The sequence below is a fragment of the Macaca mulatta genome, chromosome 4 (genome assembly GCF_049350105.2).
Source record: "Macaca mulatta isolate MMU2019108-1 chromosome 4, T2T-MMU8v2.0, whole genome shotgun sequence".
Classification (NCBI taxonomy): domain Eukaryota; kingdom Metazoa; phylum Chordata; class Mammalia; order Primates; family Cercopithecidae; genus Macaca; species Macaca mulatta.
The window spans coordinates 145,197,653-145,215,426 of NC_133409.1; the positions used below are offsets into that span (position 1 = coordinate 145,197,653).

Genomic DNA, 17,774 nt, shown 5'->3' on the forward strand with positions numbered 1-17,774 from the left:
AACCCAGAGTTGGGCTCCAAAGCCTGTGCTCATAACCACTGTACTACATTGTGCCTAAGGAAGTCATATCACCGGCAAGACAGGAGGAAGGACACAAAATAACAGAGGGAAAGCTGGACCCACCCCCCACTCCCTTCTCACTATCTCCAGGGCCAGTGGTCACCAGGTCCTGTTGATGTCTCTTCCAAAAGCTTCTCCCAGATCGTGCTCCTCCTCTTGCTCCCAGCAGCTGACTCGCTGGTTCTATCCTTCCTTGCATCTGCTTGGACTATTGCAGTAGCCTCTAAGCTGCTGCCCACCTCCAGCCCCGCCCACTCCCCCAACATAGATGCTGGAGTGACAGTCATCTTCCTAAAATGTGAGTCTGATCTTGTTATTCTGCTTGGAAGCGTCTGAGGGATCCAAATCCTACTGCACATTTGCTTGCACCCGTGGCAGCCTCTGTTCTAGGCAAACCCCAACATGGTCCAAAAGCCCTTGTGGAGGCCATGGTCTCACAGAGAAGCAAGACCCCACAGTGGGCAGTTATGATACAATGTGAAACACGCTTCAGCGGGGGGCATGCTGGGCCCATGGGAGGAGCCCCTGCTCTGGGACCTCAGGGACCGCTTCATAATGTCTAAGCCAAGACTGCCAGGATGCATGGGAATTTACCAGGCAAAGGACAGTGAGGATTTCCAGGCAGAAGGAAGAGCAGTGCAAAGGTCCAGAGTAAAGAGAGAGGTCGGAGCATGGAGTGTCAGCTGGGGCACCATCCCGGCTGAGCCTGGAAGAGGACAGGCTGAGGTGGGTTGAGTGAGGCTGGCTCTTACGGTATGGGCCTCACCTTTCTCTTTCAGCCTCAGCTCCTTTCTGCTTCTCTTCCCACCAAATCCCCCTGCAGCAGGTACTTGTGTCCTGAACAGTCTTCCTCCTCTTCACATGTGCTCCACAGGCACCTCACCCGTGCCCAGCAAACTCATGCACCCAGACCCTGCTAGAAGGTAGCCTCCCAGAGAAAACCCCCCTGACCCTTGGGTTATGGCTCCGAGCTCCACGCTGGGCAGAAGAAGACTGAGGGGCTGCTCTCAGGTTCAACTGGGGGATTTGGGAGCATTTTGACAGAAACCAACTGAGAAAAAGCCAAAGTTCTTACAAAGGCCTGTAAGACCCCACAAGTCTGCACCGCCTCCACCTCTCTGACCCCATCTTCTGCCACCTGCCTTGTTGCCAGCTTGCTTCAGCTACGCGTCTCCTGGCTGTTCCTGAAACCACCCCGACTTCCACTCCCACCTCAGGGCCTTTGTCCTCGCTGATTGCTGGTACAGCTTATTTCTCCCTCATCTGCACAGCTCCCTTCTTTACCTCCACCTTCATCAGATTTTGCTCAAATACCACATTCTCAGAAAGGCCCGCCCTGAACACCCTATTTAAAGGCATGGCCCCCATCTCACACTCTTCCTGGCTTTATTTTTCTCCACAGCACTCACCAGCTTCTACAGCTTATGTGATTCACTTATTTATTTGTTTACTGTCTGACTTTTCCCACAAGAATGTGAGTTCCAAGAGGGCAGGGATTTGGGTCTGCCTGGTTCACTCTGTAGCCCCAGCACCTCACCCAGTGCCTGGCATACAGTAGGTGCTCAGTAAATATTTGTTAGTCAAATGAATGAATTCTGAGCTCTGACTGTGTGCCTGGCACGCTCTGCCCTGGACACCATGGAGGACGGGGAGCTGAGGGAATGAGGTCTCTCCCCCTCTGAGGGTGCTGGCTGAGCTGGTTCCAGCGGGCAGTGGGACAGGTCCCTGACAGCCAGGTGAGTCCGGGTGAATCACCGCTAATGAGATGGGGAGGGCCACGCCAAGCGGCTTCCCACACAGGCAGCCGACAGGTCACTGCCTGTCGCCAGGAAACTCCTCAATAAGGATTGAACAGGACCCTGGGCTGGGGTGGAGGAAGTGCCCGCCTCTCCTGGAGACCCCACCCATTCCTGAGGACTGAGTCGGCTCACCTGGGCTCCCCCACCCCCCAGGCCTTGGCAAGACGCTGGTTTCTCAACCTGGCCCGAGATTTCCTTCCTAAAAGGAGTTTCGCTCGCTCAGCCCCACGCCCCTCCCGGGCAGGACCTGTTTGTCAGCCAGCCCTGTCTGGGTCCCTGAGACTACACAGGGAGGACAGCTGAATCTGGAAAACCCTGGGACCTCCCCGGCCCCAGCAGCCCATAGGAGGGTCGGTAGACCAGAGCTTATTCAGGGTATGGACAGACCAATGGGGCTCATTAAACCCAATAGGACAGCGTGGGGTGGCCGCCGTGACCACATTCCACTCACCCCGCCGGAGCCTGGGACCCACTAGAGTGCCCTGAGCCCAGGCCAAATGACCATCCCAGGGCAGGGCATGGCTGTCTCATCGGCACAATGGGCAAAGCCTCCTGCCCTGTGGGTGGCTGAGGGCTGGGATGAGATCATGGGTACACACAGTGAGGAATGCAGGTGGGCAGCCAGGCCTCCACCCCACAGCTCAGAAGATGTGGCCGATGTGGCCCGGGTCTGGGGAGGAAGCTGTCCAGCCCTTGGCCCACAGTGAACTTGGCCAGTCCAGCACCACCTCCCTCCCTTCCTCCGGGAGGGGGGGCACTTGAGGCCCCACCAGGCCCTCCTGCCCCAGAACCCAAATAGCCCCTTGCTGAATTGCCTCACCCCAGCCATCTGTGCAGGCCTAAAGCCGCCACCTGTAGTTACTCACATCATACTCATACGTCGATAGCGTTCAACAAATGTATGTGGTCAGTCATCAGGCGTCCCAGGAGCACTCCTGGCTGCCGGGCACGGGGTGGGACCAACGACGCAAAGGCGGTGGGGCAGGCCCCATCTCAAGGGGGACACAGTTTGGGGAGGGTAGTCACACAAATATAGCTTTCATAAAAACACCAGCAGGGCGCGTGCGCGCGCGCGCGCGCACACTCACACACACACACACACACACACACACACACACACACACACACACAATCTATGATGGGCTCCCCGGGGGCTCAGAGAAAGGAGTGGTTGGCCTGGCAAGGTGAGGTGTCAGGTGGAGCCTCGTGGGAGAGCTGCAGCTTGAGCAGGGCTGTCCCTGTGCCTGGCTGACCTGCCTTTGTCATGTAATCCTCACAACAGCCCTGTGAGGCCAACAGCACAGGGGTCACCATGCCCATGTTATGGGTGAAAAACCAAGGTTCGAAGAGGTGAAGTGACTTGCCCAAGGCCTCACTGATGGTGAGTGGCAGGGGTTTATCTGGAATTCCAGTTTCCTGACCCCCATGCCGTGGTCTCTCCTGCTCTGCTGTGAGTTCCTTTCCCTCTTCATGTGTCCATTTGTACAGCGAATCCAACCTGGCTACTTACTAAGTGCCAGGCAGTATCTGCAAGCTGGGGACCTTAGAGACAGTAAGGTATCACCCAGGCAGGGGAAGCCACATGCACATACCCAGACAGTGCAATCTCCCATTCAAGTCAACATTCAGCAGATGTACGGTGGAGCACCGACTGGGAGCCAGGCGGCACGGCAGGTGCCGGGGATGCAGCAGTGAACGAGACAGACAGAGTGCGGCCCTGTGGAGGCTTTCTTCTACTGGAGAGGGCAGAGAATAATCGCAGAGTGAGGAAGCACGATGCAGGATGATGGAAGAGAGAGGGGCCCGGGCGCTCCTTCAGACGGGCTGATCAGTGAGGGCCTTCCCAGAGCAGGTCCTATTTGCTTGTAGTTGTTTTGAGATGACAGTTGAGCAGAGGAGCCCTGTGGATACCTGAGGAAATATGCCAGGCAGGAGTAATGTCAAGTGCAAAGGCCCTGAGGCAGGAATGCACTTGGAGGTGTTCTGAGGAGCACCAGGGAGCTGAGTGGGTGCAGGGGAGTGGCAGGACATTAGGTAAGGGAGGTGATGGGAGTACGGGAGGCACAGGTCCTAAAGGCTTGGTGGGTCATAGTAAGGGCTTTGCTTTTACCCCGCATGAAAGAGCCACTGGACGGTTGTGAGCTCAGGACTGACCTGATGTACCCTAGGTTTTGAAAGGATCTCTCTGGCTGCTATGGAGAACACACTCTATGGAGAACAGACTCTAAGGGGGCAAGTGACGGAGAGGCAGAGAATCCAAGAGGTGGCTACTGAGATAACCAGGTGAGAGGTGGGCCAGGGTAGTAGTGGAGTGGGGAGCTGTGGTGACATTCAGGATGTGGAGTTTTTAAAATTAATTAATCTGTTACAGGTGAAGTCTCACTCTGTTGCCCAGGCTGGAGTGCAGTGGCACGACCATAGCTCACTGCAGCGTTGAACTCCTGGGTTCAAGCGATCCTCCCTCAGCCTCCTGAGTAGCTGGGACCACAGGTGTGCACCACCATCCCCAACTGGGGATGTTTTGAAGGTAGCCCCAACGGTACTGGCAGACATCCTGGACATGAGGTATGAAAGAAAGTGAGGGCTGAAGAATAATCCTGGCTCCAAGAGCAGGAGGGCAGCTCTGCCCAGGTCATGCTTGGCCTGAGGTGCCACATCTAACTGGAGTGTGGCATGGGACATGGCACTCTGCAGGTTGACCAATGTGGAGTTTGGACAGTGTTGGGCCCTTCTTCCCTGCCTGGGTGCTTGGGCCTCCTCGTTTAATCTCAGATGTCATGAATTGGGCTAAACAGGGTTTCATGTGAGTTGGGCTGAGCAGGCTGTCGTCTCCCTCCCACCCTGGGTGGAACCGTCAGCCGGCACATTTTTGGAAAGCATTTTGTCCATATGTATCAGGAGTTTTAAACTTTGATGCCCTTTGACCCAGTGAATCCCTTGCAAGGAAGTTCCTCTGGGGAAGCCATCTGAAATGCAGGCAGTGCTGACGCATCAAGCCCTTCACAGGGAGTTGTTTATCATCACCAAATAAATAAATACACAGCCTGCATGTCCAACAGTAGGGAGTGTTTAAGTCAAGCAGATATAGTCTGGCACCTTGTACTGGATTGTTGTGCTGTGCTTAAATTCACATTTCTGAGAGTTTTAACATCAAAGGACAACACTTATGCTACGATGTCAAGTGGATACCATGGTATGCATGAGGTAGACACATAGACAAGAAAAAGAAATAGACTCATACTGATTAGCTCTGATTGACTCAAGTTTGGATTACTATTTTCATTTTTCTTCTTTACAGTTTTCTACATTGTACTAAAGTTCTAAGATGGACATGCTGATTAGCTCTGACTGACTGAAATTTGGATTACTATTTTCATTTTCTTCTTTACAGTTTTCTACATTGTACTAATGTTCTAAGATGGACATGCATTACCTTTCTGACTTGAAACTAGTATGTAAAAAAGGGGCCAGGCATGGTGGCTCACACCTGTAATCCCAGTACTTTGGGAGGCCAAGGTGGGAGGATCGATTGAGTCCAGGACTTTGAGACCAGCCTGGGCAACAGAGTGACACCCCTGTCTCTGCAAAAAATTAAAGAATTAGCTGGTTGCATTGGTGCACACCTGTGGTTCCAGCCACTCGGGAGGCTGAGGCGGGAGAATTGCTTGAGCCAGGGAGGTTGGGCCTGCAATGAGTTATGATGGAGTCACTGCCCTCCAGCCTGGGTAACAAAGTGAGATCCTGTTTCAAAAAAAAAAAAAAAAAAAAAAAAAGAGAGAAAATGTGAGTTCCTAGAAGCTGGAGCACAGTGTTTGCCAAGCCAGGAACTGAGAGCCAACTAACCCATCCTTTCCAGGGCTCCAGGGTCCACCTCCTCCAGGCAGGGCCGGCAGGTGCAGTCAGGATGGGGATTACGTTGATAGCTGTGGTGGGGAGAGCCAGGTCCAGAGGCCCCTCCTTCTCCCCCTCCGGCCACCCCCATCATGGGAGTATGTCCCCCCTTGGGCCCCCTGCAGCCCTTGGAGTTTGCCCCTCTATGTCTTCGAGGCTGATGCTTCCTGCCTTGTGTATAACCCTGTGGGTCTCTCCTGACTGCCACCAAGCATCCTGTATGCACTGGTCCTCACGGTGTAGTCCCCAGGCCCGAAGCATCAGCACCACCTGGAAACTCTTTAGAAATGCAGAGTCACAGGCCTCTCCCCAGACCTACTGAATCTGCCACTCCTCTGGAGGCGGGGCCTCTGTGTTTTCAAAAGCCCTCCAGACCTAAAGTGTGAGAACTGCTGCCTTTTGGTAGGGCCCCACTGTGGCCAATGTTTTACACTGATTATTTCATTTTGCAGATTGCCATGATTCCTACTTAACAGACAAGGAAACGAGCTCAGAGAGGTTAAGGAACTTGCCCGAGGTCACACAGCCAGCAGAGGCAGGGCTGCGAGTGCGAGCCCATGCCTTTACTTCCACGCTCTGCAGCTCTGCAGCTGCATGGACGCCAGTACCTCCTGCGGGGTCGGGGTCCAGTTCCGCGCTGGGCACACAGATGGCCCTACACATGGGTTGGACTAGGGTTTTGGCTGCTGGGTCAGAAGACCAGGCTGATTCCCCACAAGACCCAGGCAGCCCTGACCCCCGGTGGGAGGAGGGAGCTGGGCTCCCTGTGCCTGCTGAGGCCCCTTCAGTCTTGACAGCCGCCGGCGGTTTGGACCAACGAACCCGCAGAGGAGGGGCGCAGCGCCACCTGCTGGCTGGCGTCATGGGTGATGCTGGGGACAAACGCAGAGATCCACAGACACACGTCTCAGGGACACCATGGCAGGCGTGCACGTGTCTTCTCCTGCCGCACGCGGGTGCACTTGCCCACACGTGGATGTCTGAGCATGTGGGCACGTGGGGCTCTCAGCCACAAGGCCTGGTAGATAGCACTAAATTCACCCATTTACTTATTACCTCATCAAATGTTCATCCAGAGCTGCCAAACCCACTGTGGCTGTTACCCGGGAGCCTACAGGCCTGGTGATGGTCAGAGCAACCACCAAGTGATGCGGACAAGGGTCCCTGGGGGATATACTCAGTGAGGTCATGCAGGCAGCCCCTACCCATCTGGACTGGGGCTCCGTCTCACAGGGTGAGCAGGAGAGGGCTGGGAGAAGGGGGCAGAGGCTCATCACAGCAAAGTCTGGAAGAGGAGCTGGAATGGAGCACAGGGGTCCCTGGCACAGGTCTTGTTCAAGGCCATGCAGGCTGGACCCTGTCCTCACAGTGGTGGCCGGACTACGGTGCCACACCATCCTGACATGTTTATACTAAAGCTTAGTAGAAATAAGCTTAGGGACCCTTTAGGACCCAAGGGTCTCTCGGCCCCTTTGGGGCTGGCCTGGGATGTGATTTGTCCCTGTGCACTGTCCCCCTTGCCACAGCAGCTGCCCTGGGATGTATCAGGGATGGGGAGAGGCATCCCCAGTCCCAGAGAAAAACCTGTTTCTGATCTCTGAATGGACGCAGCAGACGGCAGTCACCGTTAAGTCAAGTATTCCTGCATGCCCAGCAGAAGACCTTTTTTCTTAACCTACTAGCCATCCAAAGCAGCTCACATGGTGTGACCTATTCCAAAACACAGCTCCGCGTGCCTGTGAGGTCCCCCAGGACCCCACGGGAGACTCAGTGCCTCTCTGGGGGCTGGGGGCTGGATGGATGAGCTTTGCTGGATGGTGGGCATAGCTGCGGGTCAGAACGCAGACACAGGACGACCCTGGTTGGAGGGCTGGTGAGAGTGGGGAGGGACCCATTGGCAGAGCTGAGGGGTTGGTGGCTCCCAAACAGGAGCTGGCAGGTGGTGCTGGAAGAGGAAATGTTGGCAGCTCCCCAGTTCTGCCCGTGGGCTTAGATGGAGCCTGCGACTTTTATCAATGGCCAGTCCTCACTACCTGGCCCCTGGCCTGGCCCCTGGCCTGTGGTTTTGCTCAGCAGTGCAGCGGTGGCGGCTTCCGAGAAGCCCCACCAAGACTTTCCTGTCAGGGCAACGCCAAGTTCCTCTTATCAAGGAAGGGGAAGTGGCGGAGTTTCTCCTAAGGCCTTTCAGTTTCTTTCTAAGAAGGTGGGTGTTCCAACCCCCGGGCCCTCAGTAGAGCCAAGTGTTAAAGGAAGAGAGATTGACCTTTGGGGGCTTTCCTCACCCCAGTTCTAACCGAAGCTCCTTTTTTGGGGCTCATAGTGGACATGCCGAAAGAGGAAATGAGACACGTGCATTCCACAGGCCCCTTCCCAAGCCCCCTCCTTTCTCCCTCCTCCAGGGACACACTCCTTGATGCCCGCCCCCCCCACCAACACACACACTTAGGAAGTATGGCCTGCTACCCTTGGGGGCACCCAGGTGGAAAACTTACTTCTTACACCTTCAAAGCTGAACTCTTCTGAGTCCAGATTCCTCAAGACCCTGATGAGTGACTAAAAATCTAACCCAGGGCTGGCCACGGCGGCTCACATCTATAATCCCAGCTCTTTGAGAAGCCAAGGCGGGAGGATCGCTTGAGCCCGGGAGTTCAAGACCAGCTTGGACAACATAGTGAGACCTTGTCTCTTAAAAAAAAAAAAATTAAAAAATTAAAAAATTAGCTGGGCGTGGTGGTGTGCGCCTGTAGTCCCAGATACTAGGGTGTGGTGGGAGAATAGCTAAAGCCCGGCAAGTCGACGCTGCAGTGAGCTGTGATCGCACCACTGCACTGCAGCCTGGGCAACAGAGCGAGACTCTGTCTCAAAACAAAACAAAAAAACAACTAACCCAAACAAAGAGCTGACAGATGACACTGGCTTAATGCAGATTCCAGTCCAGGGGATATGCCTATATTGGAGGCTCACAGCTTTCTGAGGGGCAGCAAACCACAGGCGCCCAGATAATTCCAAGCACACCCTCTTCAGAAGACTCACTGGCTTGATGGCCAAGTGCATGTCCTGACATTCTTATAACAATAGTCACCATTGATTCTAAGTGCTTATTGTGCACCAGGTACTGGGCCAAGCATTTTATATTAATTTCCTCCTATAATCCCCACAGTAGTGCCATGATAAAGATACAATCATGATCCCACAATCAAGCAACCTGCTCGGCTCACACAGCCCATGAGCCCATTCTTCCTCGTAGGCCTCTTCTCAGAAAGGTGGGGAAGGACGAGTATCAGACCTTGACAGGAGTTGGCTGGGAAGGTCTGGTCTCCAATTTCCCACGATTGTCAAAGCCAGCTGTGCCTCTCCCAGAGGTGAAGATCCAGCCATCCAGTCGTGGCCATCTTGGCTGCACTAATGTGGCCGTGGCTGGGGCCTTCCCCAAGTCATTAGGAACTCTTGGTGCCTTCTTTATTTTCCTCCCAGAGATGTTGTTTTAAGGTTTTTGCTTTGCTGAAGCATGTGTTATGGGGACAGTGAGGGGATTCCCCTAAACCGTGATGCTATTCTGTTCAAAAACATTTGCCTGGAGGTCCACAGCTGTGTGACTCATGCTGTTTGGTGGCAGAAAAACTCACAGCTGCAGGGGGGAGGGTTAGGGATACTTACAAGGTGGCCAGGTTTAGTAAATATAAATGCAGGATGCCCAGTTACATTTGAATTTCAGATAAACAGCAACATTTGGGACACCTTCGTGCTAAACAACTTATTTGTTATTTATCTGAAATTCAATTGTAATCCGATAACCCTAGATACTCAGCACCTGGGACAAAACTCCAGCCTTCCCCCCCGCCCCCCCGCCGGCTTCAGCAGGGTGCTGCTGAGAGAAGGCAACACAACAACCAAAGCTGGGAGAAGTCCACTGGCCTGGGGTGAAGACGGATCTGAGGGTCTCAGCGGTCTGAGGAAGGTGGAGACACTTTGCTTCCCGGGTGCCCCCGAACAATCGCAAAATCTCATCCTCAGCCCAGGGCTGAGTTCCACGTTCAAATTCCACAAAATGCCAGGATGCACCTGAAGGTCACCCTTCATTCTCAGGGCCTCAGTTTTCTTTTTTCTTTTTTTTTTTTTTGAGACGGAGTCTCGCTCTGTCGCCCAGGCTGGAGTGCAGTAGCGTGATCTCGGCTCGCTGCAAGCTCCAGCCTCCTGAGTAGCTGGAACTATAGGCACCCGCACCACACCCGGCTAATATTTTTTTGTATTTTTAGTAGAGACGGGGTTTCACCGTGTTAGCCAGATGGTCTCCATCTCCTGACCTCGTGATCCGCCTGCCTCGGCCTCCCAAACTGCTGGGATCACAGGCGTGAACCACCGTGCCCGATTGGGCCTCAGTTTTCTTATCTCTGTAATGGGAAGAACTTTTGGATTCTATGATGGCGAGTGACCCTCTTAGCCCTTAACTTTTCTTGCGTAGTGGAAAATCTGCTGGAAGCAAGCGAAGGTGTGAGTGAGCTAGCCAAGGAGCAAGTGTAGAGAGGAGGAGGAGGCCATCTCAGCTTGGAAATGGGCCGCCCCTCTTGCCCTACAGCACTGCACGGAGACTGGGCCATTGTACCCGGATATTGGGTGGTTTGGAGGGCTCCCCTGGGTCAGGCACACCAGTGCATGCCTGGAGTTCCTTAGAAGGGACCCTGAGCATGGCCCACAGCTGGGTCCATAACTGAGGTGACCCAGCCATGAGCAGTGGCAAAGGCCCATGGCAACACCTGAGCCACAGCAGGGAGGGGACCATCATTAACTTCAAAAGTAGAGAAGTAAACTATTAACGGTGAAATTATTAAATGACTACAAAATGTTAACTAGACAATTGCAACTTAACACCTATGGTTTATGTAAATTATATGTAATGCATGTGGGTGCATATGAATATATTTGACACACAGAAGCATGTGGCCTCGAGAATAAGAATGCCTGGGCCTCTAGGGCCCTTGGAAGACAGGCTGGGGATATGGAGACAGTGAATTTCCTCCAGCCCAGAAACCACAACTCTGGGTCTAATAGCAGCAGGGTGGTGGTGAGGGAATGAGCTAGAACCTCTGGGGATAGAGATGGGGTCTGGTCTGGGAGGCAGGAAGACCCATCTGATAGGAATGTCAGACAGACGAAAGCACGTCCCAGAAGGTCCCTGCAGAGGTTACTGGTGAGACCAGACAGGGCCTCAGGGCCAGGCTGCAGTTCTGCACAGGGACCTGGGCCCCACCGGGAGCTGCGACCCGGGATCTCCAGGCTCGTGGTGTGGTAGGATTGCTTCTAGACCTCTGCCTGCTGGGAAGGCTGGGGTGCAAACCTGCAGCCTGCAGTGGAGGTGCCTGGGGGCTGGAGGTGCCCAAAGTCCCCATAATGGCCATCAGCTCTATATCTCAGAGGCACCACTAGAAGATAATACCCTTTGTTTTGGACAATGGACATTTTCTCAGTCTTCTATAAAGTATACATTAAAAAGTGTCTTCAGGGCCAGGCATGGTGGCTCACCCCTGTAATCCTAGCACTTTGGGAGGCCAAGGCGGGCAGATTGCCCGAGCTCAGGAGTTTAAGACCAGCCTGGGAAACACGGTGAAACCTTGACTCTACTAAAATACAAAAAATTAGCTGGGTGTGGAAGCGTGCGCCCTGTAGTCCCAGCTACTCTGGAGGCTGAGGCAGGAGAATTGCTTGAACCTGGGAGATGGGGGTTGCAGTGAGCTGAGATCGCGCCACTGCACTCCAGCCCGGGCAACAGAGTGAGACTCCATCTCAAAAAAAAAAAAAAAAAAGAAAGTGTCTTTAGGAAACATGATGTCTTCATTTACTGAGGCTGCCATAACAAAGTATCATAGACTGGGCGGCTTAAACACAGAAGTTTATTTTCTCACAGTTCCGAAAGCTGGAAGTCCAAGAGCACAGTGTCATCAGGGCTGGCTTCTGAAGCCTGTCTTTCTGGCCGGGAGCCGTCTTCTCTCTTTCTCTTCACGTGGTCTTTCCTCTGCACATGTCTCTCCTCATTTCCTCTTCTGATTGGATCAGGGCCCATCCTCATGACCTTATTTTACCTTAATTACCTCTGTAAAGAGCCTGTCTTTAAATACAATCACATTCTGAGGTACTTGGGGTTAGGACTTCAACATAGGAGTTTTGGAGGCATACAATTCAACTTGTAACACTTATTTTTTTATTTTTTATTTTTTTTGAGACAGGGTCTTGCTCCCAGGCTGGAGTGCAGTGGCACCATCATAGCTCATTGCAGCCTCAAACTCCTGGGCTCAAGCCATCCTCCCACCTCAGCCTCCGGGGTAGTTGAGAGTACAGGCGCAAGCCACCACACCTGGCTGGCTTAAAAACAATGTTTTAGAGATGGGGTCTCACTCTGTTGCCCAGGCTGATCTCGAATTCCTGACCTCAAGTGATCCTCCTGCCCTTAAGTGATCCTCCTACCTCAGCCTTCCAAAGTGCTGAGATTACAGGTGTGAGCCACTGCACCCAGCTGGCCCCAGCCCACTTTTTAAGTTATGATGTAAGTACGAACAGTGGGCTGGCTTTGGAAGTGCAGATTGGATACTGGTCCCAACACCATCTTATGGAAATTCTGGCGCCTCCCATGCCTACTAGTTTTGATTAGAGGTAGTTTAGGGACACAGTCTGTACTCACATGTCCCCTCTGGACATGGCCACCACTGGTCAGCTGGACTGGGAGGGGGTCAGTGTTGTCACCGACATGGTAGGACTTTTTAGAACAGGCCCGGCAGCTCTCTCTAACCAACGAAGTATGTCTGGTCATCTTTGACTTTGAAAACTCTGTTCTCTGGCCGGGCGCGGTGGCTCAAGCCTGTAATCCCAGTACTTTGGGAGGCCGAGGCGGGTGGATCACGAAGTCAGGAGATCGAGACCATCCTGGCTAACATGGTGAAACCCCGTCTCTACTAAAAATACAAAAAAAAAAACTAGCCGGGCGTGGTGGTGGGCACCTGTAGTCCCAGCTACTCGGAGGCTGAGGCAGGAGAATGGCGTAAACCCGGGAGGCAGAGCTTGCAGTGAGCCGAGATCGCGCCACTGCACTCCAGCCTGGGTGACACAGCGAGACTCCGTCTCAAAAAAAAAAAAAAAAAAAAAGAAAACTCTGTTCTCTTTAAAAACAAAGTTTCAAATTCTCTATCTGGAGCTGCTATTTATAGAATCATCTATGAGCCCTTAACAAAAAAAAGGAGATAAATTTGTGGCATTTGTGTTTTTACTAAGTAGCACATTTATTGTTGAAAAACACAGGTGAGAAAGAAGAAAACAAAATCAGCAGTAATTGGACCTCCCAGAGATCAGTGTTAACATTTTGATTTCTGTATGTATCTTCATCTCTCTCTGTGTCTTTTTTTTTTTTTTTTTTTTTTTTTTTTGAGACAGAGTCTTGCTCTGTCGCCCAGGCTGGGGTGCAGTGGCCGGATCTCAGCTCACTGCAAGCTCCGCCTCCCGGGTTTAGACCATTCTCCTGCCTCAGCCTCCCGAGTAGCTGGGACTACAGGCGCCCGCCACCTCGCCCGGCTAGTTTTTTTGTATTTTTTAGTAGAGACGGGGTTTCACCGTGTTAGCCAGGATGGTCTCGATCTCCTGACCTCGTGATCCGCCCGTCTCGGCCTCCCAAAGTGCTGGGATTACAGGCTTGAGCCACCGCGCCCGGCCTCTCTGTGTCTTAATCTACATCTCAATCTACACTTATATAATTAAATTGACTTGAAAGATAAGATTACATGGTGGCATGTCATAACTTCTTATCAATTAGTGTATCATGATCCCTTCACAGGGCATGGAATCATTTTCTAAGAGGCCATTTAAGACGGTGGCCGAGTACGAGAATGGCAGAAGTTATTTAACAAATTTCCTATTGTTGAATAACGGGGTTGTTTTACCTTTTTCACAGTATCAAATGAAACTGTGATAACATCCTTTAAGCTAAATCTTTGCCATGATCATTTACTAAGGATAAATTTGTAGAAGTGAAACTTCTGAGTTAAAGACAAAGCATTATTTTAAAATGTTCAACTTTATTTACTTTTGAATAGATAATATATAGTGTATATATATACATTACAAAATATATGTGTATTATCTCTATGCATATGTACATATATACCTCTCTATGTATGTGTGTGTGTGTATATATATAGTGTGTGTATATATATATGTAGAATATGCATATACTACACACAGAATATATATATATGTATCTTCAGAGGCAGGATCTTGTTCTGTCGCCCAGACTGGAGTTCAGTGGTGCAATTGTAGCTCACTGCAATTCGAACTCCTGGGCTTCAGTGATCCCCCGCCTCAGCCTCCCAAATAGCTGGGACTATAGGCATATGCCACTATGACAGGCTGCTTTGCTTTGTTTTGTTTTAATTTTTAGTAGAAATGAGGTCTCTCTATGTTGCCCAGGCTGGAGTGCAGTGATGTGATCATAGCTCGCTGCAACCTTGAACTCCTGGGCTCCAGTGATCCTCCTGCCTCAGCCTCCCCAGCAGCTGTGACTACAGGCACACATGCCACAATATCCAGTTAATTTTTGTAATTTTTATAGAGACGAGGTCTTGCTATGTTTCTCAGGCTGGTTTCAAACTCTTGGCCTCAGGTGATCCTTCCGCTTCAGCCTCCCCAAATGCTGGGATTAGAGGCGTAAGCCACTGTACCCCACTATTTTTTTTTTCCACAAATGGTAGTTGCTGTGGTTTGAATGTGTCCCCCAAAGTTTATGCGTTGGAAACTTAATCTCCAATGCGACAGTGTTGGGAAGTGAGGTCTAATAAGAGGTGATTAGGTTATGAGGGCAGAGCCACGATAATGCAATTATTGTGGGAGTGGGTTAGTTATTTTAAGAATGGGCTTATTATAAAAGTGAGTCTGGGGCCAGGCACAGTGGCTCATGCCTGTAATCTGAGCACTTTGGGAGGCTCAGGCGGGCAGATCACGAGGTCAAGAGAGTGAGACCATCCTGGCTAACACAGTGAAACCCCACCTCTACTAAAAAATACAAAAAAATCAGCCAGGCGTGCTGGCATGTGCCTGTAATCCCAGCTACTCTGGAGGCTGAGGCAGGAGAATTGCTTGAACCTGGGAGGTGGAGGTTGCAGTGAGCTGAGATTGCACCACTGCCCTCCAGCCTGGGTGACAGAGCAAGACTCCGTCTGAAAAAAAAAAAAAAAAAAAAGTGAGTCTGGCCCCCTTCTGCTCTCTTGCTCTTGCCCTCTCTTGCCCTTCCACCTTCTGCCATGGGATGATGCAGCACAAAGGTCGTCACCAGATGCCACCATCATGCTCTTGGATTTCCCAGCCTCCAGAATTATGAGCCAAATACATGTATTTTCTTTATAAATTACCCAGCCTGTGGTATTCTGTTATAGCAACACAAAATGAACTAAGACAGCAGTATCCTTTATACTATTTTGCACTTTGCATTTTTCACTTAAGAAATTATCTTGTAGAGCTTTCCAAGTCAGTACTGCATAATATTTTATTATATGCATCTATCATAATATATTTAAGTAGTCCCCTATTGGCTAGACACAGTCCCTTATTGATGGTTATGTATTAGTTATATATGACTGTATAACATATTATCCAGAAGCTCAGTGGCTTAGAAATACAATAAAATGGGCTGGGCGCGGTGGCTCACACCTGTAATCCCAGCACTTTGGGAGGCCAAGTCGGGTGGATCACGAGGTCAGGAGATCAAGACCATCCTGGCTAACACAGTGAAACCCCGTCTCTACTAAAATTACAAAAAATTAGCCAGGCACGATGGCGGGCGCCTGTAGTCCCAGCTACTCGGAGGCTGAGGCAGGAGAATTGTGTGAACCTGGGAGGCGGAGCTTGCAGTGAGCAGAGATCATGCCACTGCGCTCCAGCCTGGGCGACAGAGCAAGACTCCATCTCAAAAAAAAAAAAAAAAAAAAAAAAAAAAGAAATACAATAAAATTATTTTCTCATACAGTTTTTGCTGATCAGAAATTTGAGAAGGATACATCTGGGCAGTGCTCACTTGGGGTCTTTAATGTGGCTGTAGTAAGATGCTGATTGAGGCTGAAGGTATCTGAAGGCTCCACCGGGACTAGAAGATCTATTTCTTTCTTTCTAAAAAAATATTTATTATTACTGTTTTTGCTCTGCCACCCAGGCTGGAGTGCAGTGGCCGGATCTCAGCTCACTGCAAGCTCCGCCTCCTGGGTTCACGCCATTCTCCTGCCTCAGCCTCCCCAGTAGCTGGGACTACAGGCGCCCACCACCTCGCCCGGCTAGTTTTTTGTATTTTTTAGTAGAGACGGGGTTTCACCGTGTCAGCCAGGATGGTCTCGATCTCCTGACCTTGTGATCCGCCCGCCTCGGCCTCCCAAAGTGCTGGGATTACAGGCTTGAGCCACCGCGCCCGGCCTTATTATTACTGTTTTTGGAGATGAGGTCTCAGTATGTTGCTCAGGCTGGGCTCAAGCAATTCTCCCACCTCAGCCTCCTTAGTATCTGGGACCACAGGTGTGTGCCACCAGGCCTGGCTAATTTTTCATTTTTTTGTAGCAATGGGAGTCTCACCGTTTTTCTCAGGCTGGTCTCAAACTCCCGGGCTCAAGCAGTCCCCTACCTCAGTCTCTCAAAGTGCTGGAATTACAGGCATGAGCCACCATACCCGACTCAAGAAAATCTATGTCTAGAGTTACTCATACAGCTGGAAAGCTGGTGCTGGCTATAGGTAGAGGGACTCAGTTCCTCTCTACGTGGATCTCGCCACAGAGCTGCTGGAGTGTCCTCTGGAAGCAGTCCAGGAAGCTGAGGCGGAAGCTGTGATGCCTTTTATAACCTATCCTTGGAAGCCACACACCTTTGCTTCCACCACATTCTATTGGTTATGGCAACTACAAAGGTTTGCCCAGGTTCAAGCAGAGGGAATTGACCCTACCTCTCAAAGGAGGAAGCTAACATCACATTATATGAAGAGCATGGGAAATGGGATATACCAGTGCTTCCATCTTTAGAAAATACAATCTGCCGTAGGTTATTTCCAATATTTTGCTATTACCATATGTTAGTAAGTAGATTTTAAAGACTTTCTATATGTATTGCCAAATCTCCTTTAGAAAGTTGTACTAATTTAGATTCCAACCCCTTGTGATTGAGAAAGTCAATTTCTCCATGTCCTTACTAGCACTAAGTTTATCTTTTAATTAAAAATCTCTGCCAATTTGATATGCAAGAAATGGTATGTCATTGTTTTAAGAAAATTCCTTCTAAGAAAGCATAAGAGCTAAATTTGAGTAGCAGTATCTATATTAGTTTGCTAGTTTAGTTGCTATATTAGTTTCTGCCATAAGAAAATACCACAAACTGGGTCGCTTAAACAACAGAAATTTATTGTCTCATAATTCTGGAGGCTGCAAGTCTAAGATCAAAGTGTCACAGGTTGTTTTCTCCTGAGGCCTCTTTCCTTGACTTGTAGACGGCTGCCTTCTCACTGCCGCCTTTCCTCTGCACACACATCCCTGATGTCTCTTCCTTTTCTTTTCTTCTTTTTTTTTTTTTTTTGTTTTGTTTTGTTTTTTTTTGAGACGGAGTCTCGCTCTGTAGCCCAGGCTGGAGTGCAGTGGCCGGATCTCAGCTCACTGCAAGCTCCGCTTCCCGGGTTCACGCCATTCTCCGGCCTCAGCCTCCCGAGTAGCTGGGACTACAGGCGCTGCCACCTCGCCCGGCTATTTTTTGTATTTCTTAGTAGAGACGGGGTTTCACCATGTTAGCCAGGATGGTCTCGATCTCCTGACCTCGTGATCCGCCCGTCTCGGCCTCCCAAAGTGCTGGGATTACAGGCTTGAGCCACCGCGCCCGGCCTTTTTTTTTTTTTTTAACATGGAGTTTCACTCTTGTTGCCCAGGCTGGAGTGCAGTGGCGTGATCTCAGCTCACTACAACCTCCACTTCCTGGGTTCAAGTGATTCTCCTGCCTCAGCCTCCCCAGTAGCTGGGATTACAGGCG

General features: G+C 51.0%; 1 long non-coding RNA gene across 1 annotated transcript; it reads left to right on the forward strand.

Moving 5' to 3' along the window:
• The first annotated feature begins 2,960 nt into the window (after positions 1 to 2,960).
• On the forward strand, positions 2,961 to 9,681 carry LOC144340393 (uncharacterized). The gene is made up of 3 exons (XR_013416459.1): positions 2,961 to 3,240; positions 4,028 to 4,142; positions 4,231 to 9,681. It is a non-coding gene; the product is annotated as an uncharacterized LOC144340393 (long non-coding RNA).
• The last annotated feature ends 8,093 nt before the right edge of the window (positions 9,682 to 17,774 follow it).